Genomic DNA, 26,663 nt, shown 5'->3' with positions numbered 1-26,663 from the left:
CTTAAACACAGGTGACAACATGCCACATTATGAGTAGGGGGAAAGACATTTTTTCAATATTGGCCACTTAGCAATCTGTTCCCACCAGTATCTATGCATCAGGAAAAAGAAAATTCACCTATTTTATATATATCAGCTCTGATGTGATCATTTCTCCAAGCTGCTAAGATTTTACTGATAAGTTCGCCATCTTCATGATTCTTGACCTTCCTTGCTGTGCCGCCTACACCCACAACACATCAGCCACTACTAGCTCCATTATTTCTGGGGCAGGTAGCACTATTTGTCCACATCCGCTTCTTCCCTCCCGGCCACTGGCCACTGGCCACTGCTATGCTTTCCCTGGAGGTCGTGAGTGTCCCCGCCCCCAGTGACTGAGAGCAGCCTTCCTGGAACAGCAGGCGCCCTCTGCTGGGATCCCAGCGGAGAAGCAGGGGTCGAGGCTGGAACCCACCTGTGTGGAACCTAGAGTTAAGTCCAGACGATATAAAGGAGCTCCATGGTCCCCTCTGCATGGAATAAATAATTGTTGCTATCGGCTACCAAGTCACGCAGTGGTTTGTTAGGGAGCAAATCGAATCTCTAAGAACGATCTTTCCCCAGGGAGGTGTACGCGGGCTGCTCTTAGCCAGAGGACCGCTGAGAGATTTGCCAGTCCCGAGTCATAATTCCCAGTGAGGTTTCTAACACGGACAGTATTTTTCGCGTGGCTCTCACAGTTTTTGTGCAACGTGAATATCTAGTTTCTGACATCTGAAGTGCTATAATCATATACAAAAAAAAAAAAAATAAGAAATAAGAAGGAATAGACATAAGTAGATGAGGAAAATGCAAACATTTTGGCTGTAAAACTGTCGGTTTTACGTAAACCATCTGTGTGTACTTTTATTGATATATAAAGATCCAGTCCGTTGGGAGATGATAAGATGACTGGCCGGGAAGAGCTCATGGCCGTTCTGACACTGTGATTCTGAAGTCCTGGTCCGCGGTTAGGTGACCCTCCCCGGGTGACCCTGTCGCTATTACACCTTCTCCCGTCTGTCTCGCTAGACCGTGGACTCAGGGAAAAGCACGTTCCCCTCAGTCAGCGCTTTCGCCGCAGCACATTCCCGGCCCATGGCCGTTGCCATGACTTGTTTTTCGGGGAGCTTGTCGAATGTCACTTGAATTGTGATACTAAGCGTATAGTATCAGAACTAAAACCTTTTTACCTTTATCCTCTGATACAAGTTGTTCTTGCTTATATCAAACGGACTTTGAAACGTAGCATGGAAAAAAGACAGGACTACCCCAAAATGGTGTAAATTAATCAAGTAAGAAACAGTTAAAGCGCACGTTTTCTCTTAATTGTCCCTGGCCCTTAGTTCAGCATTTTTTCTTCCTCTGCCCGCCTCCAGATCGCGCTGAATGAAACGTGTGTACCCGGGAGAGGAAGTAGATAAAATGTGGGAAATCGATGTTACAAGTGAAAAACTAAAAGTTGAAAAAGTCAGTGACAATAGAAAATAGGAATCATGACATCTTCAAATAATCACAAAATAAATGTGATGAGCTTGTGACATAGATTTGATAATCCAGGTAAAGTCAAATTTGAGTGACTTCGGAAGACCAGATGAAAGCAATGGTTGGGACTCGCCTTCCTGGAAGAAATTCGGCTGACGCACTGGGCAAGCAGAGGGAGAGGGGAGTCAGCGGGAGAGAGAATGTCTTTGTCACAGTTTAGAGTCAATTCCAACACCAGGTTTGGGTGAAAGGGACGAATAGACCTCAGAATTTTCCGTTTTAGATTTCTTGCGTATAATGGCATAGATGATCACGTTGGTAACTATTTTAAGTGTTTTAAGTATGGCATCAATTAGATTACCAAAGTGGCCTGAATGTGCAGTTAAAGGAAAACAGATATATATATCCTTATTCATATGTAATAAAATCCAAATGTTAAACATGCATATGAGTGTGCATGTCTAAAGGTTGTATGGCAAATAGTGTATATTTTAACAAGCTGTATGGGGTTTTATTTGTATGATTCCTTTAAGAATGAGGGCGGCTATAATTTTTTTATTAGTAGCAATTTTCCAGAAACTTTTGGGCGAAGGGGCAGAAACTTTTGGGCAAAAGGGGGGGGAAAAAAAGGTGCCTAAAATATATTGTATGCCCATAAAGAGAAGTTGGGTGTCAAGAAAGGTCATAGCAACAAATGATAGACACTGTGGAGGACAGTCAGTGAAGGACAGCCACTGTGAGGACAGCCACTGTGAGGACAGTCACCGTGAAGGACAGTTACAGTCAAAGAAGGACAGCCACTATGAAGGTTTTTGTAGGTGACAGTTACTAGAAATCAGGATCCTAATGGAGGGAGAAGATCCACAAGAGGGTTGAATTTGGGGTCCACGGGTCTCTCGGTGACCCATGGATTGGCCAGAAGGGACCTCAGAATCCTGCTGTGTGAAGAAGTGTGAACATGAGCAGTCATGAGCGGGGGGCGGGGCGGAGGGAAGGGGGACGAAGTCCATCATATTGATCGGTCTGAAAGAAGTCCCTGACCCACAGAGGTTCAAGAACCACTGGCATTGGACTTCACAATATAGGAGATATAATTAGAAGTCCGCTTATTAAATATCAAATCTATGGAGAGAAAATTAAGAGAAAACAAAGATCAAATGTTTCAGAATAGACTGTGGAAAGTGCCTGGGCTGCAAACACTTGGCAGCCGGACCTCGGGCCGTCCCCTCAGGCCTGGGTCCCTCCGGAGCCCTGGCCTGGCCTGGCCTGGCCGCCCCCTCAGGCCTCCTGCCCCTCCTCCTGTTTTCTCTCAGCATTTCCTCGGCATCTCGTGTCCAGTGCCCTTAATTCTTCAGGAGAGTCATCAATAAATATGCCTCATCGTCTGCCGTAGATGAGCTTTAAACTGCACTGCGAGCGTCTGAGGCAGTGACCGCACGAATAAGCGTCATGAGCATCTTCCGAGCTGACTTCCGATGGCTGCTCGGAAGACATGGCGCAGGGGCCTGAAGCCTCCCCAGGACCCAGTGTCCCCCAGGCTACACGCTGGGTCGTCACCGAGACAGAAAATCAGAGTACATTCACAGACGACCCGACGACCGGCCAGTTTTGTCAGTACGCACATCTATGGGACGAAGAAAATCTGCGCATCGCCACGTTTCATTTGTAAACAGTGTTACCCCATCGTTTGCCGTGGACGTGAACCCCGCGGAAGACTTGTCCTTGGGCGACAATCTAACACCGGTGGGTCATCGTCACAAACGTGTTAGTCGTACACTGTTCTCATCCGTCGAATATTGTACCTGAGAGATGGCTCAGCACCGTCCCGGCCTCATTACGTGACAATGCCCAGGAAAAGGTTATTGGCCGTCTGCCCAGGTGCCGCTCTCTCAGCCCCGCCATTCTTCTCACAGACGCGCTGGAGGGAGGACAGGCCAGGGCGAGCTTCCCTTTGCTGCAGGGGTGACCGAAGGGTGACCGAAGGGTGACCGCGCACGAAATAAATACCTGGCTTTCCCTCGTCCTGTCCCCTCGTTCGTAAGTGAGGGTGGGCATGCTGTGTGCCTCAGGAGGTGGGTGAGTGAGACGGGGTGACCCACGGCCGCTCCTCCCGCTGACATCGGCGGCCCAGCGTTCGGCGCCACCACGTTTTCCACCAGGGGGCAGTGTGTGCGGTGGGAACTTCAAGGTGAGTGCACCACGGGCTTGCACTGATCCCGGTGGAGTTTAGCGGATGCAGGTAGTTTCAGAAGACATCGATGCTGCGGGAAACCAAGAAAGAATGGCCGAGGAGCCGCGTCCAGTATCTGATGCATCATGGAATTTCCGAGTCTGTTCCTGCGTCATCGCAGCGGCCTTGGTGGCACCGAATCAATTTTAAAGACAGGGATTGGGGGGGTGGGGGGTCAAACGATGTGCCCGCATCTGCGGCGCCAGTGAGCGGCCGCGCTGGGCATGAACCCAGAGCTCGCCTGGGCCCGCGGAGCTGCGTGCGGGTGGCGGCGGCCCCGGTGGCCCCCGGGAAGCAGCGTGTGGAGCTGGACAGAGGTCACTGACCACGCTGTCCCTGGCGGGAACCCGGAGCGGGCCTGGACTCCAGGACAGTCGACGGGACTAGACCACGGGGTGACCACTCTGGACGGCACATAAATGTCGAATCACCATGTTGTACACCTGAAGCTAATATAAGATTGTGTCGACTATAATTAAAAATCGAATTTTAAAAAATGGTACAACCAAAAATAGAAATAAGGGAGAGAACTGCCGGCGTTTTCTTTCCCACCCGCTCTTACTTTGGGGTCGCTTAGTTTTCTGGGCGCAGCCTCCCGCAGGCATCAGCACCCCCAGTCCTGCGACGCCGCGGCTCTGACGGTCCCTCCCCTCGGCCCGCAGAGCCGGCGCCCCGGGTGCGAGCGCGGAGATGCTGGGTCCCGTGTGACCCCCTCGAAGGCCAACCAGAGGCCGAAAACCTCCCGGGCGGAAAGTCACACAGCAGGTTCCTGGGTCGCTAGCGGGCCGCGGGTCACCGCCACCGCCACCACCGCCACCGCCCGTTCTGTCCCCCGCGCCTGAGGGGAGGGGCGGTCAGATTGCAGTTAGTGGGGAGCTTGTCGCCTCCCTGCGCCTGGGGCAAAAGCGGACGGCGGCCCTGCACCCCGCTTTCCCGACCTGCGGCGGGGATCATGGGGAGCGTTTACGGAGTATTAGCAAGACCACTTTTGAGGAGATTTAGCTTAAAACTTGCAGTCAACTAATTCTTCCTTCTCTCCTTCAATCGTCATGTAAATAAGGATTTTTTTTTTTTTCAGTACAAACTATCCTCGGTTCACAAGCCGACAGTGTTTCTCCAGGTCATCCGTAAGTCATTTGCTCTCAATAAGTTGTCACAAACTAGCAATTAACATAAACGTCAACTAGGTCCCAGGCTGGCCCACGGGACTTAACCCAGGGGTGACGAAGTCTGTCCCCCAAACCGCCTTCGCTCATATCCCCATTCACTCCCTAAAGAAGTGGGTTCCCCGGGTCAGGGGACCACGTCCCTCCTTCTGGCTTGAGGAAGTTAGATGACCCCAACAGCTGTCACTTCTTATTGTCCACACCGTGCAAAACTAAGTGTTTTCTATGTCTGTTTAAGAAATGTCGATATTTATGTGCATTTACTTAAGAGAAAGTCCTGCCTAATGTCAGATAACTTCCACACTGGTTTTCAGAATTTAATCTTCATTCAAATTATTTCTTAAGACTGTAATTTAGTGTATCTGGAGTGAGGCCTAAGAATCTGTACTATAAACAAACTCTCCAAAGAAATCATTTATTTTAAATCGAGATACAATTAACATAGAAGAATAAAATGCACGGATCTTAAGTGCTGGCTGTGACGAGTTTTCACAGTGGTGTGACCACCACGGCAAACCAGATGTACAACGTTCTGTCCTCTGGGATGTCCCAACGTGCCCTTCGGTGTCCTCACACCACGTGGGGTGGACGCGCTCTGATTTCCACCGCGCAGACGCGTTTTGCTGTTTTAGAACTTCGTATGAATGGAATCAGACGACACGTTCTCTCTTGTGTGTCTCGCAGTGGGTCACGGGAGCATTTCTTTTCCTAGCTGAGTCACATTTATTGCACGAACACACAGTAAGTCCTCACAACTTCGTCGACAGTTTCTGCGACTAACTGAAGCAACGTGCACCAAAATCCATTTGACCACAGGCTTATTTACAAATCCATTTGACCACAGAGTTCATTCGTAGGCACCTTTTCGAGGTGGTAAGGGAGCCACAGTGAGTGAAGTGGCCTTGTGTGAGGATCTGCTGTCTGGGGCGGCCCATGATTTCGTCCTCCAGTTCATGGACATTTCCAATTTGAGGCTATTGTGAATCAGACTGTAACGGACATCGGTGTGTCATTCTTTCTGAGGACTTATGTTTTCACTTATCTTGGTTTAAAAACCTCGAAGTAGAACTGCCGAGTTGTAGGTAGATGTGTTTCTTTACCTTACAGGATCAAAAGGCTCTCCAGAGCTGCTGCCCAGTTCCACACGAACCCCGAGAACGGGCAAGATGGTGCCACATCACCCCTGTGTTTTGCATTAGCAGTCTTTTTGATTTTAGCTGTGGTAAGATGCGTGAAGTGGTACTCTACTGCGGTGCAATTGGCATTTTCTGATAACTGTGATTGGAGCACCTTCCTCATGTGCATATTGGCCATGACATTATCTTCCTTTGGAACATACCCGTTCAAGACTTTGCCCATCTTCTTACTGGCTTATTGTCTCTATGTGTCGATCTAAACACATTCTAGGTTGGGTTCCTATGTCATATGCGTGGATTGTGACTATTTCTTCTCAGTCACGACGCAGTCCTCGATGAGCAGAGACTTTCGATTTTGAAGATGTCTGGTTTGCATTGTTTGCTTTTATGATCTGTGCTTTTGGGTCTTTTCTACTAAATCTTATCTACTGCAAAATCACAAAGACGTATTCTTATTTTCCTCAAGAATCTTAAGGTTAAAATTTTTTCATGTAGGTCTGTGATCCAACTGCAATCACTTTTTGTGTATTGAGTGAATTAGAATTTAATATTCATTTTTATACGTATATGCTGTTTTTCCATTCATTTAAATATACATTCCTTTTCTAAATTGAGTTAACTTAATAATTGTATTGCCATTCAATTGATAATATAGGTATATGTCTACATCTGGACCGTCTCTTTTGTTCCATTAATCAGTTTGTCTACCTTGATACAAATTTCTTACCGTGTTGATTACTACAGCTTTACCACAAGTTGAGTAATTTTAATCCTTCAAATTTTTCTTCTTTTTCAAGATATTTTGGTTACTTTAGATCATTGGCATTGACATATAAATTTTAGATTTAGCTTGTCAATTTTCTAAGAGTTCTTTTGCTGAGAATTTGATTGAGATCGCATTACATCTATATCTTAATAATGGTGAATATTACAACCTATGAATATGATGTATCTTTCTATTTATTTAGCTAATCTTTAATTACCCTCAACAATGTTTTGTAGTTTTTAGTGTAAAAGTCTTGAATATATTGTGTCTGTAGGTATAGGAGGCTGAATAATTGCCCCCAAAGCTATCAAAGCATAATCCTCAGAACCTGAGAATGTTACTTTACATAGCAAAGGGGGAAAAAGAACATTACACATGTGATTAAGTTGATTATCCCAGATTATCCAGTTGGGCACTATACTTGCTCACATATTTCCTTATAAGAGGGAGGGAGAGAAAAATTACACAGACGCAGAGGAGAAGGAATACAAAGATGGGACAGAGATAGGTGTGAAATCGGCATTGAGGATGAGAGCGATGCAGCCACAAGCCAAGGAACGCCGACAGCCACCGGACCCTGAGAGACCGGGCACGGATTCCCCTCTACAGCCTGCAAGGGGACACCGCCCTGCGGACACTTCGTTTCAGACTTCTGGCCTCCAGAACTGAGACAATAAATTTCTGTTGTTCTGAGCCACCAAATTATGGAAATTTGTTACAGTAGCCACAGGACAGATCTCAAATACATTTCGTTAGCTTTATTCCTAGGTATCGGGTTTTTTATGCTATTTTAAATGGCATTTTTAATTTTATTTTCAAATTGGTTATCGTTAGCTGAGAAATATAACTGATATTCTAACCTTGTACTTCATGATCTTGCTAAATACTTATTACTTCTAGTAGTTTGTGTACCTGTGTGTGTGTAGTGGGGGTTATACATTCAATAGAGTTTTTATAGGTACACGACATATAATCTATAAATGAGAGTTTTATTTTTTTTCTTTTGCAAACTCTATGCCATTTATTTCTTTTTCTTAGCTACTGTTCAGGACTTCTAGCATAATGTTTAAAAGAAGTGGTGAGAGCAGATGTCTTTTTCTTGTCCCAGATATTAGAAAAAGAAAGTTTAATGTTTTATAATTCATCATAAAGTTGGCTATTGCTTTTTGTCAATAATCTTTGCTAGACTGGAAGAGCTTCCTTAAACCTCTAGTTTGCTAGTAAGTTTTTTTTCTTTTATGTATGGACTTTTGTCAATTGCTTCTTCCTCCATCTTCTGAGAGAATCATATGTTTTATCCTTTATTGAGTTAATATGGTGAATTTAATCATTTGGCTATTAAACCAATCTTCCACTATGGGGATAAACTCCAACCGATAATGATGTACTATGTATTGCTAGTTTTAATTCACTAATTTGTTAAGAATTTTGCGTATGTGTTCAAGAGGGATATCGGTCTATAATTTTCTTTTAATGTCTATTTCATGTTTTAGAATCAGGATCTTCATAAAGCGAGTTGAGATGGATTTTATCCTTTTCAGTTTTCTGAGTTTATGAAATATTGGTAATCTTTATTCCTAAAATGCTTGCTGGTATTCCAGCGAAGCCATCTGGGCCTGGAATTTGTTTTAGGAAGGGTTTTTATTATGATTACAATGTCTTTAATAGATATATAGGGCTATTTAGACTTTCTATTTTGTTTACTGTCGATTTTGATATGTTGCGTTTTTTTGACTTGTTCCATTTCATCTAACTTACTGAATTTACTGCATAAAGTCGTTCATAACATTGTCTTATTACCCTGTACGTGTCTATAGAGTTAGCCCTTCTCAGCCCTTCTGCCCCCAGCCGTTGGGGTCCACATTCATTCGGTGAGGGACAACGGGAAAGAGAGCAGTGAGCGTACAGGCTCACTTTGCGCTGGCTTTTCTCGGTATTCTAATTGACTTTATCAGCCCGAACGTAGTCGTTACAAATTTGTTACAAGCGCTACTGGTTTCTCTTTGCATCCTGTCTACGCTGGATTCTTCTCACTCTTCCAGGCGGGAAAGCAATAATGTTTCTCCTTGCTCCTAGGAAGGACTTACCGCTTCCCAGATTTTAGCTTATTTAGGCCTATTTCTGTCCTCAGCTCTCTGGTGGATTTTTTAAAACTATGATTTTGTAGCTTGTAGCTTATCTGGCTTCTTATTATTATTATTAGGGTAGAGTAATAGTCTCTTATAACTTTCTATATCCCAACCGGAAAGGAACTGCGTCACGAACAACTCTTGCAAAGCCCTTTCCGAGGTGTCCGAAAAGGGAAATAAAGAACAGCTAATCTCACTGGGGTGCAGGTTAAGGCTCCAGCTGTAAGTTCTCGGCCCCGTGGATTTTCATACCTCCCATCAGGGCGCGCTTGCTGCTTGGAACATTTCAACAAATGCATGTTGTGCTTCCATTATCAAAGAAAATGGGATGTTAGGAAGTTTATACTGCAGACTCGAAATACCAGCCTTGAAAATAACTGCTTCATAAAAATCTTAAGACCTCATTTCTTCTTTTTCTTAGAATGAAGATTGAGAGTTAGCAATCTTCAATCTAACTCCTCAGTTATAAAATGTCTCCCTTTTATTCCATACCAGAACAAACTTTATTCCAGATGGTGATGCTTAAGCTAAGGAAACAGCACTTTTAATGAATTTTAAAATTAAACCAGAGAGAGGTGCTTTGACAGTTGGAACAAGAGGATGTAATTCTAGGTACGTACTTTTCCACTGGAAGTTTTCATTACTTATTTATAACTAGCATTTACCGTGTCAAACTTTTCTGTTTTTTAAAGGGAAAAAGAAACTTTTTCTCGATCTTTTTTGCATCTGCGTTGTCTGGACTCTGATAATCTCTGGAGAGATTCACATGCTTAATAACTTCCGAAAGATCTGTATTGAAATAGTCAACGTTTTCTATTACATCACCACAGTTTAAATTAAGGGTTCGTGCCTGTGAGGTCATACATAATTCATACCTTCTGTTTGAGGCACTCGAATTAACATTTTCACTCTCTTCTGCGAAGCATCCCCTGCCTTTTACAGTCACAAAAAGTAGAGTCAAGGTAACTCCCGCAGAGCGCAGACAGGTGACTGTCACCTGCATGTCTTTTGGGCACCGCATTTCGAGATCTGGTGCCCAGTCTTCCAGTTCACCGCACTGGACTTTTTAATGCTTTTTCAAGTATCTTCCGACCCTTGATAACTAAGATCGAAGTACACAGATGAACTAAATACACCCCCGAATGGTACCAAACTAAAAAGCTATTTGATAACAAAACTTATCACTTTTCATGACCAGGATGCTCCGGTTCCCACTTAGGACACCCTATGCTCACCAAACCGAGGCACTTAGAGCCTCGATCAGTCATCAGAACTTGGCTCTGCGATCCTAACACTCTAATGGTAAGGGTAAGATGGTTTCAAGTGTGCTTCACCTGAGCTCTGGGACAGTGCGACCACATGTGGGTCCCACGAGAGGAAGTGCAGGTCGCTCACTTTGCACAGATGTACCATCTTTTAGAGAATATTTTCACTTTCCCTTCCAATTCTAAACCTTGGACATATCGATCACATTCCTTGCGACTATGATTTTTGTTTTTCTTAGACTTTATTATTACGAATAAAACTACTTTTGAGAGTTATTTTCTTTGACCTAGGAAATTGTGTATATCGTTTAGATACACGTGGGTATGACATGTGGGCACCATAATAGACATCTTTCTTGCCTGAGGACTGCCTGCCTCTCCCTGGTAGGTCGCCACCAAATGACCGTGCTTCTTGGAAATCCTGCACCGATTTGGCAGTCATCATCATGCCAGCGTCTCTTGTCCAGGGCTTCAGTTTGCTCTGTGCAGAGCCAGAACACCTTACAGGGAGAGAGATTGCCAGAGAGGAGCGACACGTCTCACCACAGAAAGGTGGGGACACCAGCCAGCCGGCTTTCCAAACTCACAAAGAGCATGGCCACACCAGTCCCAGGACTCAGCAAGGTCCCTACGTTCCCGGTGGGAAACAAGCTGCCGCCCCTCCCCCCTCAGGTTGCAGGAAGAACTTGCTCATTCTGCCCCACGATATAGTAAAAGTGCCCCCACAATTGTAGTAGGAATAAAAAACAAACCTGACTGTCCCGCTGGCCCACCCACTTCAACCCACACCCTGGGAGCCGGTGGCTCCGCTGACATCATCAGCACTGTGGTCACACCGCAGCCTACACGCAGTTTTGTTTGTGCCTGTTCTATAAACGTATAAAAATAACGTTCGGATTTGCGTGGAGAAAGGAGAGGGAGGGCTGTCACAAAACTAGGTCAGCCATTTGATCGCCACATTAAAAAGCAGTAAATTCAGCCCCGAGTGTTGCCCTGAGCTGTTGTCTGCACATGTTTGTCTTCTTCGAAAACCCCAATTTACTGCCCTGTTCCTTTTTTTATCACATTAAGCCGGTCAGTCACATCCAAGATCCAGCAGCACTGGAAAGCGGTGTTTCGGTTTAATTTAATTAGATTATTTCGCTGGAAAGAAACTCTATCTTGTCTATCGGGTTGAGAGATATTTGGGTATGATGATTGGTCTTTCTTTAAATTATATTTTATAATGAATTTTTTAGAGTAAATTACCAGGCGGTTTATCGACAATCTTCGAAGGCTGGAAAATCATGTCTAGGCAAGGAAAGCAATGTCTCCTTTGCCGTAAAACACCCGCCTTATAGTTATAACCACCCCATAGTCACCGACGGCGATAATACATCTTCTCTGATCGGACAGGCTTGAAACGTGAGCTTTTCCCTGATGGCTGAGTCGTTTCATTTCTGACCTCTACACTATCAAAACTTAGTGCTCTGCACTCACACAAAAAAGTGTCCTCATTGATTTTGGTGTTCAAAGAAAATAAAACGAGTCCTACGAGGCAAGCAACTTACAGAGTAAAGTCTGGATTCCTGAGAATTACAATGAAGAAAAGATAAAGCCCCACCGCAGGCCAGCGAGCAGAGGGGAGCGAACGGGAAACACGCGACTTAGCTTTAAAAAGACCACTGTTCATAAGCTCAGTCTCCAAGAGGAAAACCTCGGACACATCAGCTTTGGCGAGCTCTCCACACTGCCAAGGTCAGGAAAGAAAGGAGGGCGGAGGGATTGTCGCAGATGGAGGTGACTAAAGAGCTGTGGGGACTAAGGGCCAGTGGTACCCTAAACTGGACACTGGAGCAGAAGGATGTGAGTAGAAGTAATGGGGGAGAGGTGGGCAGCAGAATAAAGTTGCGGTCTAGCTGCTAACAGCACACTGTTATCACATCCTCGGCGCTGGCGAGGGTCCCCGTTACATGAGATGCTACGTTACAGGAAACTGGGTGGAGGGGATTTGAGAAACTTTTCTGTCTTTGCAATTCTTCTGTAAATCTAATATTATTTCAAAATATAAGGTTTAAGGAAAAATATATATAACCGTTAGGGCCTGCTCCTGCCGTATTCTGCTAAGGCCGGCTGAGTTTGTTTAAGTCGAGACCAAACGCCTGATCTATGTTTATGAAGTTTTCTGCTCCCCGTGAGTCTATGCACCTACTCATGCCAAGGCAGCAATTCTAATGCATTCCACGTTTTTAATGCCCTGGGTGGACTCTGTCCTTAAAGCCGTCCATCCTTTTTGGTTTGTCTAATCCACCTGTCTGAAAACATACCACTTCCAGCTCGATTTCAATACCTACTCCCTTCGCGAGGAGCAGTCCTTCCCCACGAGGACTCCCGTAAAAGTCGATAGTTACTCCTAGGAGAGGCACATGGGCCTAAATCTTACCTAGACTTCCTGCAGACTCTGAGCACGAATGACACCCAGGTGTCGCCTCTTCAGAGACCAGTGTCGTGACCCTGCCCCAGCTCGCTGGGAAAAAAGCATTACTAAGAAGAAGTCTCTGCAAAGCCATCTCAGGTCTTATTTTCCACTCTATACTGGCGCACTGTGTACACGAAGCGAAATAAAACAAAGTTCAATGTTCAATAAGCCCAGTGTATTTTCTTCTTATTAGCCGCGTTTCAATGGCAGCAAAGGACTGCACAAAGCAAAGGGAAGAGCAGCTTAGCCTCAATATGACTTACAAACGGGCAACGAAATAGTCCTGTGGCATAATTAAGAGCTTGATAATCTTATCATCATAACCCTAAAGCAGGAAAGACGTTCATAAAAATCCTGTTATTATTGCTCCTGTTTTACAAAATCTCAGACAACTCAGTCTATTAACACATTGTTTTTTTAACCCCCTTCGAAGTGCATGAGTCTGTTTTATATTCTATTTCGTAATCTGTATTTTATTCTTATTTTAGAAAGCCATCAGAGGCACATTTGGGATATTACCATAGACTAAAATTTGTATTAGTATTGAGATTCAAGTCACTTGATGAGAAATCAAGCGACTGCAACTGTAAGTACTTTGTTAGACAGAATCTGTCCATCTTGAATTTTATAAACAAAAATAATATTTAAAAATAAAATTAAAGCATAATTTAAAAACAAAGACTCCAATTTATATGACCCCTGGCTGTTATAACACCCAGCACATGAGAGTCTCATTCTGAGGACCTGTGCCCACCTCCGAGCAGTCACCAAATTAAAGTTCTCAAGTTCTGTGCCATTTCTTTTTTTTTTTTTTTTACAGTAATGGGGCTGTTTCTAACATATCTTTATCCTTAAGCACCTAGCACAGTTACATAAATACAATAAATAACAACACGCATGCCATAGAAACATAATAAATGCTTCTGGAAGAAAATTGAAATGAAAAGGTGCCGAGCACTTTAAAAAACAAGGCAACACGTTCTATGAATTCAGATGTCCGTGGGATCCACTCTGGCTTTGCCACTCATGGGAATTGGGGTGACTCCCTGCTTTTCTCAACGAATAATAATTATGATGGCAATGTGCCTATCCTAGAGTTATCCTGAAGATTAAATAACGTGAGCATAAAACCAAATGAAATATTATTAGATAGCATAAAACCAAATGAAATATTATTACCATAAACCCAATATTATATGATATTTGCCCTGGCTAAAATGACGGTTAAAATCATAAGCTATCATTTTCGATAATAAATGATGCAAAACGAAAGTACTCATAAGTACTCTTGACAAGCCAAAGGACCGCGCTAACGCTTTAAGAGGATAAGAATCTTCCATTTCTGGAAATATGAGAGAATAAATACTCCGATAATCTCTCCTGCTACAAAACATCTGGACAACAGATATATTTTGACAAATAGCCATTTAGTGCATAGTTGAGCTTCCAAGAATCTAAGTAGGAAAAACTCATGCTAAAAATAATGAGAGACTGTACCAATTCGCCAGCAGTGTGTGAGGTTCCTCTCTCCCCACAACCTCTCCAGCACTTGTTATTACTTGTCCTGTTGATGGCAGCCATTCTAACAGGTATGAAGTGGTATCTCATTGTGGTTTGATTTGCATTTCCCTAATGGCTAGTGAAGGTGAGCATCATTTCATATGTCTGTTGGCCATTCGTGTGTCTTTTTGGGAGAAGTGTCTGTTCAAGTCCTCTGCCCAATTATTAATTGGATGGTTTGTTTTCTTAATCGTTGAGTCGTATGAGTTCTTTATAGATTTTGTAAATTAGGCCCTCATCAGAGGCGTCGTTCACAAATGTCTTCTCCCATTCAGATGGTTGCCTCTTTGCCTTGTCGATGGCTTCTTCTGCTTTGCAGAAGCTTCTCAGTTTGATATAGTATGGATGGTCCTCAAAAAACTAAGAATAGAATTACCATATGACCCAGCAATCCCTCTTTTGGGTATTTAACCAGAAAACTTGAAACATTCATCCGCCATGCTGTATGCACTCTATGCTCACTGCAGCATTATTCACAGCGGCCAAGCCATGGAAACAACTGAAACGTCCACGAGAGATGATTGGTGAAGGAAGACGTGGTGCATATGTACAATGGGATATTCCTCAGCCAGAAGCAAAGATGAAACACCGCCATTCGTGACGACATGGATGGATCTTGAGGTGATCATGCTAAATAAGTGAAAGAAGTCAGACAAAGTTGAGAAATATATGATTTTACTCAAACTAAAAGTCACAAACGGACATGACAAATAATCAGAGGCTCATGGACAGGGACAGTGGATTAGTGGTCACCTGAGGGAAGGGCGGGGGGGAAGTCGGGAGGGGTAAGGAGGCTCGAACATTTGGTGGCAAAAGGAAATTTAACTTTGGCGGTGAACACACAATGCAAGATACATGTGATGTATTATCGAATTATACACTTGAAACCTATTTGATTTTGTTAACCGATATCACCCCAATAATTTTAATAAAACAATGAGGGCGTTGAATGTAGAGCGGCAAATGAGCACTGCAGCGGCAGCGGTTCTGGGGTGTTTGACAATATCAGAAGCTTAAGGTTCAGGTGTTCACCACACAGAACCACCCAGAGAACAGAAGGCAAAACCGTGGACACTCAAAACGGGAGGAGGTGGAAATTAGGTCCCCATGTAAATCTTGAGTTTGTAATTTCTACACCTATAATGAAACAGTGAATAAGAAAAAAAGTGTCTTATCTGTCAGACTGACAAGAAACTGCTTTTAATATAAGCTCTCGACTGAAGAAAAATATCAAGAGTAATTTCCACTGAGAATTTAACAATGTTTTAGGACAGACAAGTCTCAACAAATTTCAAAGAATTATTACCTAACAGTTTACTTTGCTTATGCAAATGCAGCTAAATTAGAAGTTAACAACATAAATATAAAAACAACAAAATTTTTAAAAATCAAAAATATGCATCTCAATAACTCATGGGTCAAAGAAGAAATTTGAATGACAATCAAAGTACATCTTTTTGCATAAAAAGTTGAATTTGCTCATATACACCTTGAAAATTAACCTGCTAATTGTGGCCTCTTTGATCTTCTGTTAATATAAGATCTTTAAAATAACCATATGATAATATATTGTAATACGTGACGTTTTTTTCTTTTTAAGTTAAATATTTGTAAGCATGACATGAAAGTAAAACTAAAATAAGTTAATCTAAGGGATCATTTATAAAACAATAAAAATTTCATTTTTCCACATTCATAAATTCCAGTTACATAGTAGGTATTCAGTAATTGTCAAGTATTTTCATAAAAGGTGATGCAATTTCACGGCAATAAGTAACTTTACTCCTAGTTATTTTTAATCCTTTTATCGAGGACGCTACCTTGAAGCAAGCATTCTCCACAGCAACCCATAAACCACCTTTAATTTTTTTTTGAAAAGTAAGAGTCCTTCAGGTAAGGAAAAGGAAGATGTCGTGGTTCGCTCCAGGTGACACCAGTGAGTTCATCGCAGAGACGCCGAGTGGTCACAGACCAACTCACGTCCCCTCCCGAGAATGAAGTAAGAAACTGCACAGAGCTGCTTTTCTGGAGCTCGAAATGGCTCTTCCTGTCACAGTAGGAAGAGGACTCAAAAAATTAAAACCAGAACTGCCACCTGATCCAGCGATTCCACTTCTGGGGGTACACGGGGACTGGAACGGACACTGGTACAGCCATGTTCCGGCAGCATCCTTCACAGGAGCCCAAGAACCAAAGCACCCCAAACGCCCACTGCTGCACGAATGGATTTAAAAAACATAGTACAGGCACACGATGGAATATTATTCAGCCTTAAAAAGGAAGGACATTCCGACCCACGCTACGACGTGCATGAACCCTGAGAACATCAGGCCGAGTGAAATGAGCCAGTCGCCAAAGGACAGACGCTATATGGCTGCACTTATATGAGGCTCCCACAGGAGTAAAGCCCAGGGAGACAGAGTAGTGTGATGGGAGCCCGTGGGGGGAGAGGGGAGGGGAAGGGGGTGTTGTTTAATGGGACAGGGTTTCCATCTTGCAAGATGAAAGAGTTCTGGAGATGGACAGCAGCGCTGGCTGCGCGGCCGTGTGAATGTGCCGAATGCCACTCAGCTGTGCACTTAAGGTGGTTAAGATGACAAATGTTATGTTATGTGTGTTTTACTATGATTTTTAAAAATGGCTCTTACCACTTTAAACCGTTCCACCTGCCTAGCCTCGGCTGGTGCCAAATAATTTTTGCTCCAAGCCGAGGGAAAGATGAGGCTACATTTAATTTTGTTAGAACTGTTTCTCTTTCTTCCACACTGGGTTTCCCCGTGTTATTTAAATCACACACATCTTTTATGAATGCATCAGGATTAATGAGATCTGGCGGGAATGCTGACCCGAACCCCCATAAGAACAAAACGCGTGCATCTTTTTCTAAATGTGACTTAAATATGGGCCACTCTCCAGCGGTAATAATCATTAGCATTCGCATAGTAAGAGTGTTTACTTCTCCTAAACCAGGCGCTCACTATTGCGCTATTATTTTTCAGCTTCGTTGTAACAGAAGCGTTCGTGATGTACAAGTCCCCGCTTACTGCGTGGATCGCCATTTGCATAGCGAAGTGCGATTACTCAATTTATAAGTGAGCTCATGATTTTTTATTAGAACAGAAGTTGTTTCGCCCACGGGGCAATGTCATCACGTATGGGAACTGAAGGACATTTTTTTTTAATCGGTGCATCTTTTCTAATTTTGATTCTTATTTTTGAATTTAACAAGAGTCAAAAAATGTGGTTATAAATATGCAGGACCTACTTGAGAATCTCCAAATACATCCTGGATACTAAGCTCATTTGCAGTCGCTTCACAGTAAGCAGGGACAGATAACTGTCGGGCTGGCGAGTGACAAGGAATGAGAATCTGCTTACCCATGGTAAGCCAGGAGCACGTTAAAAATGGCAGTCGCTGTATTTAAATCATGACACGCTTCTCAAAGGTGACCCCCCTTCCAACAGTCCGGCTCCTACAAACCAGAGCAGCAGCTGCCAGGGGATGAGAGCCACATGCCACCTCTTCTTCCGTCCACAGCACAAATGCAGTGTCCACTACTTCATGAAGTGCTCAGATATTCACTGAGCAATTAGTATCTTCCACACAGTGTTCTAAGCACTGGGATTAAGGGGTGCATAAAATAAAGTCCTGGTTTCTTGGTAATTGCATTCTATTCTTGACCATGCCCTGTGCTCAGTAAACTTGAATAGATTTAGGAAAACAGGAAAACTCAGAAATCCAGGACTGGCCTAACTTACAGCGCGTTCTTTACGGACCCCACGCAACTTTTGTCTTTTTCACTCTACTGTCTCTTTAAATTGAACACCATGGACATAAGTGCAGTGTGAGTCCCTGCCGTCGCAGACCGCTTCTGCTGCCACGCTCAGGGACACAGCCCTTCGGTGCAGGACGCCGAGCGCGATCTGGGGAGCTGCTGGCTTCCGTGCACCCCTCTTCCACCTGTAACAAACTCAGTCTCCATGCTTCTCACGTAGCATTGGGTGTCTGTCTTTCTGCCCGAATTTCCCCAGTGTAGAGACTCTTCCCGATGAGCCGCTAATCAGCTCTCCACCGAATCCCACTGACACTGTATTATCGGTACCTCTCAATATGTCACATGCTGAGCCTTCGCCAAGGGTTTGTTATGAGGAAGACACTTTTAGATTCATAACGTAAAGAAGAGATTCTGAGTTGTCTAATAGTCATTTCCAGAATTATCCTGCATCGTTTTACCGTTAAAATTCATTAGTGCTGGTTTCAGAACAGGCTAAAGAAATTTCTCTTTGTAAAGGCCACTTACTGGCGGTGCATTCCTCTGAAAGATGGCTTTCCTTGTTCAAGGCACGACATGACGTTTCTTCCCTGTAAACTAAAAAACATTTCTGAGATAAAAATTATGAAGCGATTTCCACAAATACGTGTCCTTTTTAAATTCCATTTAACATAATTTTCTCTAACGGTGATTTTGTTTTCGGTCGATCTGCCTTCATGACCAGAGGTAGGCATTTCTTTAAAGATCACACTTTTAGCAAAGCCTGCAGAGCTGTGCTGCTCACAAGCTTTAAAGATGCCTCAGCTGCATTTTCACAAGTGCCACCAAGCCCCATGGTCTCCTCCTCACACGGGTTCCTCATGCTCTTTTCCACGAGCTGGAGAGTAAACTGTGCCCACTGACATAAAGGACACCGCTGGACTGATGAGTGGGACCGCAAGAAGCCGAGAGGTGGTTTAGACAGAAGATTCCATTTTCTTTCAAGCTTCGAGAATAAAATTGATGAATTTTGTGAGAACGGAAAAGCTGGGGGTGAGAGAGAGACATCACCAAGACAATGGCACACACACCTGCGTGTGCATGCCCGGAGACGGACGTTGAGTGCACTACTCTTATTTATTGGAGATTGCTCACATCAGATCACCGGAAAGGAAATGTTTATAATTTAACATTCAAATCAATAACATCGGAATCTCTAGTAATATATATACATAACATGTGATTCTTTCAGCTCTACTACCCACATGCCAACCCACCAATGAGCCAATCGGTGCATTTAATGGCCTCAGTAGAAGGATGTCTTAACACGAACACATGAACATGTTGAGTTAATGAGAGGACTAAAAATAACAGCGAAAGTAAGGTCTGCTAGAAACGGAATTGGGGGAGCGATTGTGGACTCCCCAGTCATGACACAGCCTTGAAAGAAGATCGGAAACTCGACTGAGGATTTTGAGAACAAGTGGGATTTTCACAGGTAGTAGAGTCTGGAGAAGGCATGCCTGAGTGAGGCAGTCGGCCGCTTAAATATTTTATAGACCTGCCTGCTGCTTACCGAAGGCAGAATGCGAAAGTAACAGCTCAGTTCAAAAGTGTAAGTAGACCGGCTTTCCTACTTCACCCAAGATAACAGCTCTGTAAGATCTCTTGCTAGGAGAAAAGTTAATCGTTTTCTCTTTCTTCTACCTTCTTTCTACTGTTCTTTGTTATATATATATATTTTTTTTTTTAATTTGAGTAATGTCCAAATAGATATTTCGATTCGAGATATCAAGAGAAAGATGCTGATTCCTTCACAGACTAGTTAATGGTAAGATCTAGCCGTTCACATATCCAGACATCCGGTCCTCGGTCACCTTCGACGCATCCTTTAATTCCCAGGTCAGGCTTCATCTCCTTTGTAAGTTATCTTGTTTCACCCCTGTGCTTCTATAGCAAATTCTTTTTGCCCTTTTCATAGAAATCATCACACTGCTTTGTGATTGTTTTTTTTCTACGTTTTCCCACTAAAGTCTAATGACTAAGTTATGAACTTCTATGGAGTTGGGGTCTCAACTTTAAAAAAAAAATTATGCCTAAAATGGCCTATGACAAGTACTTAATAAACGTTTGGTGAAGGAAGGAAGGAAGGAATCAATACACGACTGGGTGATTGACGCCCAGGAGACTATGCTGCTGCAGCTGGTCGGGGTGGGGGCAGGTCCCAGGTGTCACCTCCACGATCTCCTCTGGTCCCTCCTGCATTCATGTCTCATCTCTAATTTAAACCCTAATTTGCGCCTGGTTCTCTTTTCTCTGCCTATAAGTACTCTCGAGTCTCTCTGGAGTTTAAAAGTTAAAAGTAACAAAATGTCCACCCCTCCCCTCAGCGTGCCCATGGCCTGAGCTCCCACCGGCGGCTCAGCAGGCAGAGATTTGCCTCCCGCCTTCCAGCTGCACTGACGCCTCTCAGGCAAGGCTCACCGGCCACGTCGCACTTGTCAAATAAATAGTCACGTAAATTCTTATTTTTTTTACTCTTCTATTTTAATTAGTGGAATCTTCTTATTAAAACCGTGTCCCCACGGTGTGCGTCTACGACACTGCCTCCTTCTTCGGGCTTGACTGTGCACATTCACGTTCACCCGTCAGCCCTCTCGTGTCCCTCAGGACGTCCCTATGTGGCTCGGAGCACGGCTAACTCTGCTTCCCTGAGCAACAGCATCTGCTGTCATGGCAGGTGGGGAGACACCCAGATAATCACCTGACCCCTCAGTTACAGATGCTTTTACATCTATGAGAGACACCCAGATAATCACCTGACCCCTCAGTTACACATGCTTTTATGTCTATGACTGTCTGTCTGAGTCTCACATCGGATCCCCTAGAACAGCGGTCCCCAACATTTCTGGCACCAAGGACGGTGCTTCTAGGAGAGGCTAAGGCCTGACGACCTGAGGCTGAGCTGAGGCGGTGATGCCGGCGCTGGGGGCGGCTGTGAACACAGATGACACTTCGCTCGCTGGCCCGCTGCTCACCCCGTGCTGTGCGGCCTGGTTCCTCACAGGCCTGGGCCGGGGGTTGGGGACTGCTGTCCTTGAAGGAGACTCAGACGGAGACTCTTGTACAGGGGGTCGTGGAGGCAGCTTTCTGGGCCAGGAGTGGAGGTGCCCGAACAGCCAGACCGAGAGGAAGCGAGAGGTGACCCGGAGCTCGCGCTCCAGCCTGGAACCCCGAAGGCCCAGCTCTGAAAGGGTTGCGAACCCGCTTCAGCGTAGACCGTCTTCTGGGTTGAGGCCCTGACCCTGCACAGTGACGAGCCTCTGCCGGGCCCGCGTGGTGACCTAGCTCCTTGGAAGCGCGACAGAGACTTCCGTCCCTGGCGTTGCCTTTGATCCCGGCTGTTCCCCAAACGCATCTGAGCCGTGAGTGTCCCCACCTCGGAGCGGGGGACAGAACAGAGGGACGAGAAGCCGCTCCAGTTTCAAAGTCTAGACCCCGTGAGAGACCCCAGGCGTAGAAGACAGACTCAGGAGGCCATCGGATGCATCGGGGCCCAGCGTCTGTCCCTCGACAGGTGACGCGGTCCACGGGCTGGGGCGCGATGGCCGAGGGGAGCACGGAGTGCTGAGACTCCGCTTCGAGAAGGGGCCCGACTCCTGCTTCTGGAATGTGGGGTCCGACAGAAACCCAGAAAGTTTCGAGGATTGTATGAGCTTATTCCCAAGCGGAACGCCCTAGATGAGAAGCGGCCATGTGACCAATAAAGGCACAGGGTCCAAAGACTGTCACCTACTCCCCGTGGCCCGGTGTGGAGGGAGGACGGGCCCGAGCGTCACCCCCAAAGCAGCCGAGGGCCTGAGCCGAAGAGGCCCGAGGTCGGAATGAAGGACGAGCCGGGAGAAGGGAGGGCCCCGGGGAGCGTGGCGTCCCCCGGGACGCGCGACCCGAGCAGAGGGCAGCAGGCGCCCAGGAGCGGGCGAGGATCTGCCGGCCCGAGACGGGCCGCGCGGCACCGACCCAACCGGCTTCACAAATCAAGAAAGCGCTTTTCCTCGTGGAGACGGGGGCAGGTTCGTACGTGTGCGTGTGAGAGGTGTGCGGTGTCTGGGTATGAATGTGAGGAGGTGCGGTGCATGTGTGTGTGTGAGGGGTCATGTGTGTATGTGTGAGGGGTAGTGAGTGTGAGCGTGTGTACATGAGTATGTGTGGTCTGTGTGTACATGTGTGAGGAGTCATGTGTGTGTGTGTGTGGTATGTGTGTGTGTGTGTGAGGGGTAGTAAGTGTGAGTGTGTGGATGTGAGGGTGTGTGGTGTGTGTGTCAGGGGTAGTAAGCGTGAGTGTGTGTACGTGAGGTTGTGTGGTGTGTGTGTGTGTGTGAGGGGTAGCAAGTGTGAGTGTGTGTACATGGTGGTGTGTGGTCTGTGTGTACATGTGCGAGGGGTCATGTGTGTATGTGTGTGTGGCATGTGTGTGTGTGTGAGGGGTAGTAAGTGTGAGTATGTGTATGTGAGGGTGTGCGGTGTATGTGTGTGTGAGGGGTACTGACTGTGAGCGTGTGTACATGAGTGTATGTGGTCTGTGTGTACATGTGCGAGGGGTCATGTGTGTATGTGTGTGTGGTGTGTGTGTGAGGGGTACCGAGTGTGAGTGTGTGGACGTGAGGGTGTGTGGTGTGTGTGTGTGTGTGAGGGGTAGCAAGTGTGAGTGTGTGTACGTGAGGGTGTGTGGTCTGTGTGTACATGTGTGAGGGGTCGTGTGTGTGTGTGGTGTGTGTGTGTGTGAGGGGTAGTAAGTGTGAGTGTGTGGACGTGAGGGTGTGTGGTGTGTGTGCGTGAGGGGTAGTAAGTGTGAGTGTGCGTACGTGAGGGTGTGTGGTCTGTGTGTACATGTGCGAGGGGTCATATGTGTATGTGTGTGTGGTGTGTGTGTGTGTGAGGGGTACCGAGTGTGAGTGTGCGTACGTGAGGGTGTGTGGTGTGCGTGTGCGCGTGAGGTGAGAACGGAACAGAAACACGAAGAAGGGCGGGCCTCGCGGGAGGAGCGGATTCCTGGGGCTGCCCTGGGTCCCGAGCTCTCGGTCCCGGCCACCTGGATCTTTCCGGAAGCTGGTCCTGTCCAGTGAAGCTGGGCCGGTCTCTTTTCTCTTCCGACAGCGCTTTCCTCCGTCCCTTCTGTCCCCGAGCCTGGTTTTCTTCCCTCTCCCATTTGTCTCAACAACCCCACCTACCCGTGTGACTTGACCACATTCCTAGGTCTTATCAACAAACAGAGATGCTGTGTTTTGCTTTGTACAAAATTAACTAAAAAGATTTGGTCCCATATTTATGGTTGTTTTTAAGCCAAAGCAGAAAATCATGTTCCATGTAACGTGATGAATAGGTAAAATGGTAATCTCCTCGCCTGGTGAAATGCCTTCTTGAAAATCCTACGTCCCTGAATATTGATTTTGTCATAATCCTTAACGTCCGTGTCAGTGCCGTGAAGTCAGATTCAGTATTTAGAAGTTCGATGCTTTGACAACAGTAGAATTAAACGTACAGAAACATATCGATTTCTTTGGAATCTCTTCCATCTATTTTAAGCATTGTACCCTGAAAACATATGCTAGAGATTATGACTGTTCGCCCTGTTTATTTGTCATATAGTATTAAATACTTTATGTGGTACAATCACTGCCATGCCATTGATATTAAAAGATAAGACAGTGCAAAACCACTTAATATTGCTTCGGATGCTGCTCAAAATCACCTTGTAGGCCTTTGGTTTCTGTTCTGTTCGTGAGCTTTTTTTCTCTCTAATTTTCAAGACACATAATGTTTTTCTTGATATTCTTGGATTTTGTTTACCCATATTATACACCAGAGACTGTCATCCATATTTCTCCTGAGCTTACCTTCTATTTTTCATCAAAGGGATAAGGGATAAGCAAGTAACTAATAAATTCCATTCATAATTCACAAGGACTAACACAAAGAAAGGTTTCTGGTGTGATACTAATTTGAAATTACAAAAGCTCAACTTATACATGTATTATCTTAACTACATAGAAAAATATGGATAAAAATATAACAAAATATTAACAAAGTTGTTTCTAGGAATACAATTATATTATATTATTATATTATATTATTATATTATTTCTCCTTCTACCTTTCTGCTTTGCCCAAATTTTCATAGTGCTAATGAATTGTGTTTTATTTAGAAAAACAAACTTTATTAAGCAAGCGCAACACACTTATCTGGCACTGGTTAAGTTATTATCTTTGCTATTTGGCGGTATTGTGAGGTAGCTAGTCAGAGATGAGCGACAGAGGAACAAAGGAATGAATGGAGGCCCAGCCCAGAGACCACCCAGCGACCACCCCACTGGCAGCTAGAGAACCCCTCCTGCACCCCTAGGGACAAAGGGCGAGAGAGCCATAACCTATAGCTGGTTTAATCTGGCCACAGAAGCCTGTGCAGAAGGTACTGCCCTAACCTGCCCATAACCTCAGCCTCATTATACCGTCACTATAATACCTTGTTTAAGCCTGGAAGTTCATGAATCTAATCATAACAGACTGGATTCTAGGTAAGCACATGCACACTAGGCAAAGAGTTATATGACCTCAGGTACCAATCCCGCTATAGCTGGTTTAATCTGGCCACAGAAGCCTGTGCAGAAGGTACTGCCCTAACCTGCCCATAACCTCAGCCTCATTATACCGTCACTATAATACCTTGTTTAAGCCTGGAAGTTCATGAATCTAATCATAACAGACTGGATTCTAGGTAAGCACACGCACACTAGGCAAAGAGTTGTATGACCTCACATACCAATCCCGTAGGAGCACCTTTGTAACCACTCATCGTGCAGACCTCTCCCTCCCGCAGGGTTATAGCTCTCCACCTTCCCAGGCTATAACCCGTTCCCCACTGGGGGGCATATCCTCATTCCCATGTGGTTAGCCAGTTTAGGCTTGATCCGTCTTCTACCTCGAAACATGCCTTTAATAAATAATACTTCTCATAATTGTCACTGAGTGGAAATTTATTTCTGCATCAGTGATAAGGACCGAGATCTACGTGTGTATAAAAAATAGTAGTTTTTTGGTAATTAATTATAACTGAAAACGCAGATAAAATATTCTTACAAGATTTGTTTTTCGGGGACAAACTTTAAAAAGACAGGTTTTAAGTTTCAGGACGTATAAATGATTACTTCTCACTTGTTACTGTCCAGCGGGACTTAGTCCATTTTTGAAATGTTGATGCCATTGCCTTTCCTCGTTGTCTCTGTGTTGTCACAAAAGCTCCCTGCCTGTACCGATATCGTATTCATGACAGTTGTCATAAAATTCAGCTTATTCAACAGGAGAAGGAATTTAAAGAATCTTCAATTAGTGCAAACACAGCCCTCATCATAGTGGGCTTAAGAAATAGAAGAGTTTAGTATTCAAAGCTTAACTCCTATCCTGAGTCAGACAGACAGGGGACGTGGTGCACCTGACGGTCCAGGGACACCAGGCTGTGCCCTCTGAATAGACATGACCCCACAGGAGCCCAGTCACCTGGGAGGGCCGCGGTGAGAAGGGCGGTCCCATCACATCCCCCAGTCAGCAGAGCCCATCAGGCGGGTGCCTGAGCTGGGGACCCAGGAATGAGGAGAAACCAATCAGAGGACACTGTTGCCCACACCTGCTGTTTTTGACGTCTGTACACGTCCTAACCTTTCACTGGCTGTACACGAGCCTTAAAGAAAATCATAATTCTAATTCCTCCTGATTTTATTCAGAAACATGGACCTAGCCTTAAACTCAAACATGGTTAGAATTCACTCTGTATCTTTTATAATTCATAAATTATAATTTGTATACAAATTTTATAATTTCTTACTACAGGGTTTGCGTCAGCCATTTACATTAAATCACATTATAATATTCATAAGGTCCCAAGTTAAAGAACATCTTACGAATAACATGACAATAAATATCGATGCCTGATTTGAGGACGGCCACCCCATCGTAACAGCAGAGCAAGCAGCGGTCCTGAGAGGCATCTGGCTTCATCGGCTTTTTTTCTGCCTGGGCTTTGCTGCATGCTACATCAATAATCTCAGGAGAACCGAAAGCTCAACATCACTGAGTAATATTGAGTGTTTTAGCCTTGTCTCACCAGTAAGCTACTGAAAACAAAGAACCAGCTTTAAACCATGAAATTAAATTCACTCTTCCTATCCTTCATCATTCAGTGCTTTACCCACTGTAATTAGGCACGGTATGATTATATTAAGTCATTTTAATTGTTCATAGAGAAAGAAAGGGCAATTAAGTTTTTCAATGTGATTTTTATGAGCAAATTCAAGTGGCAGAAAGAGACAAAGCACTTCACAGCCAGTTCTGCAATAAAGTTACTAACTTCTCTTTGCATAATGTGTAAACGATACAGATTTTTATGGACTAATTAAAAATATAAAATAAAAGATTAATCAAATTAAAATACCTGCTATACACTGGGCAATCAATTAATATTTGCCAGAAAAAGTAAAAGAAGAATGAATCAATTTTCAAGAATATTTCTATGACCAAAATGACATGGATATGTCGGATATTATGTTCAAAGAAATTCAAATTTGGTCATAAAAATAAACACGTTGAAAGCCTAAATACTTTCTACCTCCACCAATTATTTGCGTCCCTTCCTTTCAAATGTGTT

The sequence above is a fragment of the Pteropus alecto genome, unplaced genomic scaffold (genome assembly GCF_000325575.1).
Source record: "Pteropus alecto unplaced genomic scaffold, ASM32557v1 scaffold189, whole genome shotgun sequence".
Lineage (NCBI taxonomy): Eukaryota > Metazoa > Chordata > Mammalia > Chiroptera > Pteropodidae > Pteropus > Pteropus alecto.
This window is presented reverse-complemented; position numbering follows the sequence as displayed.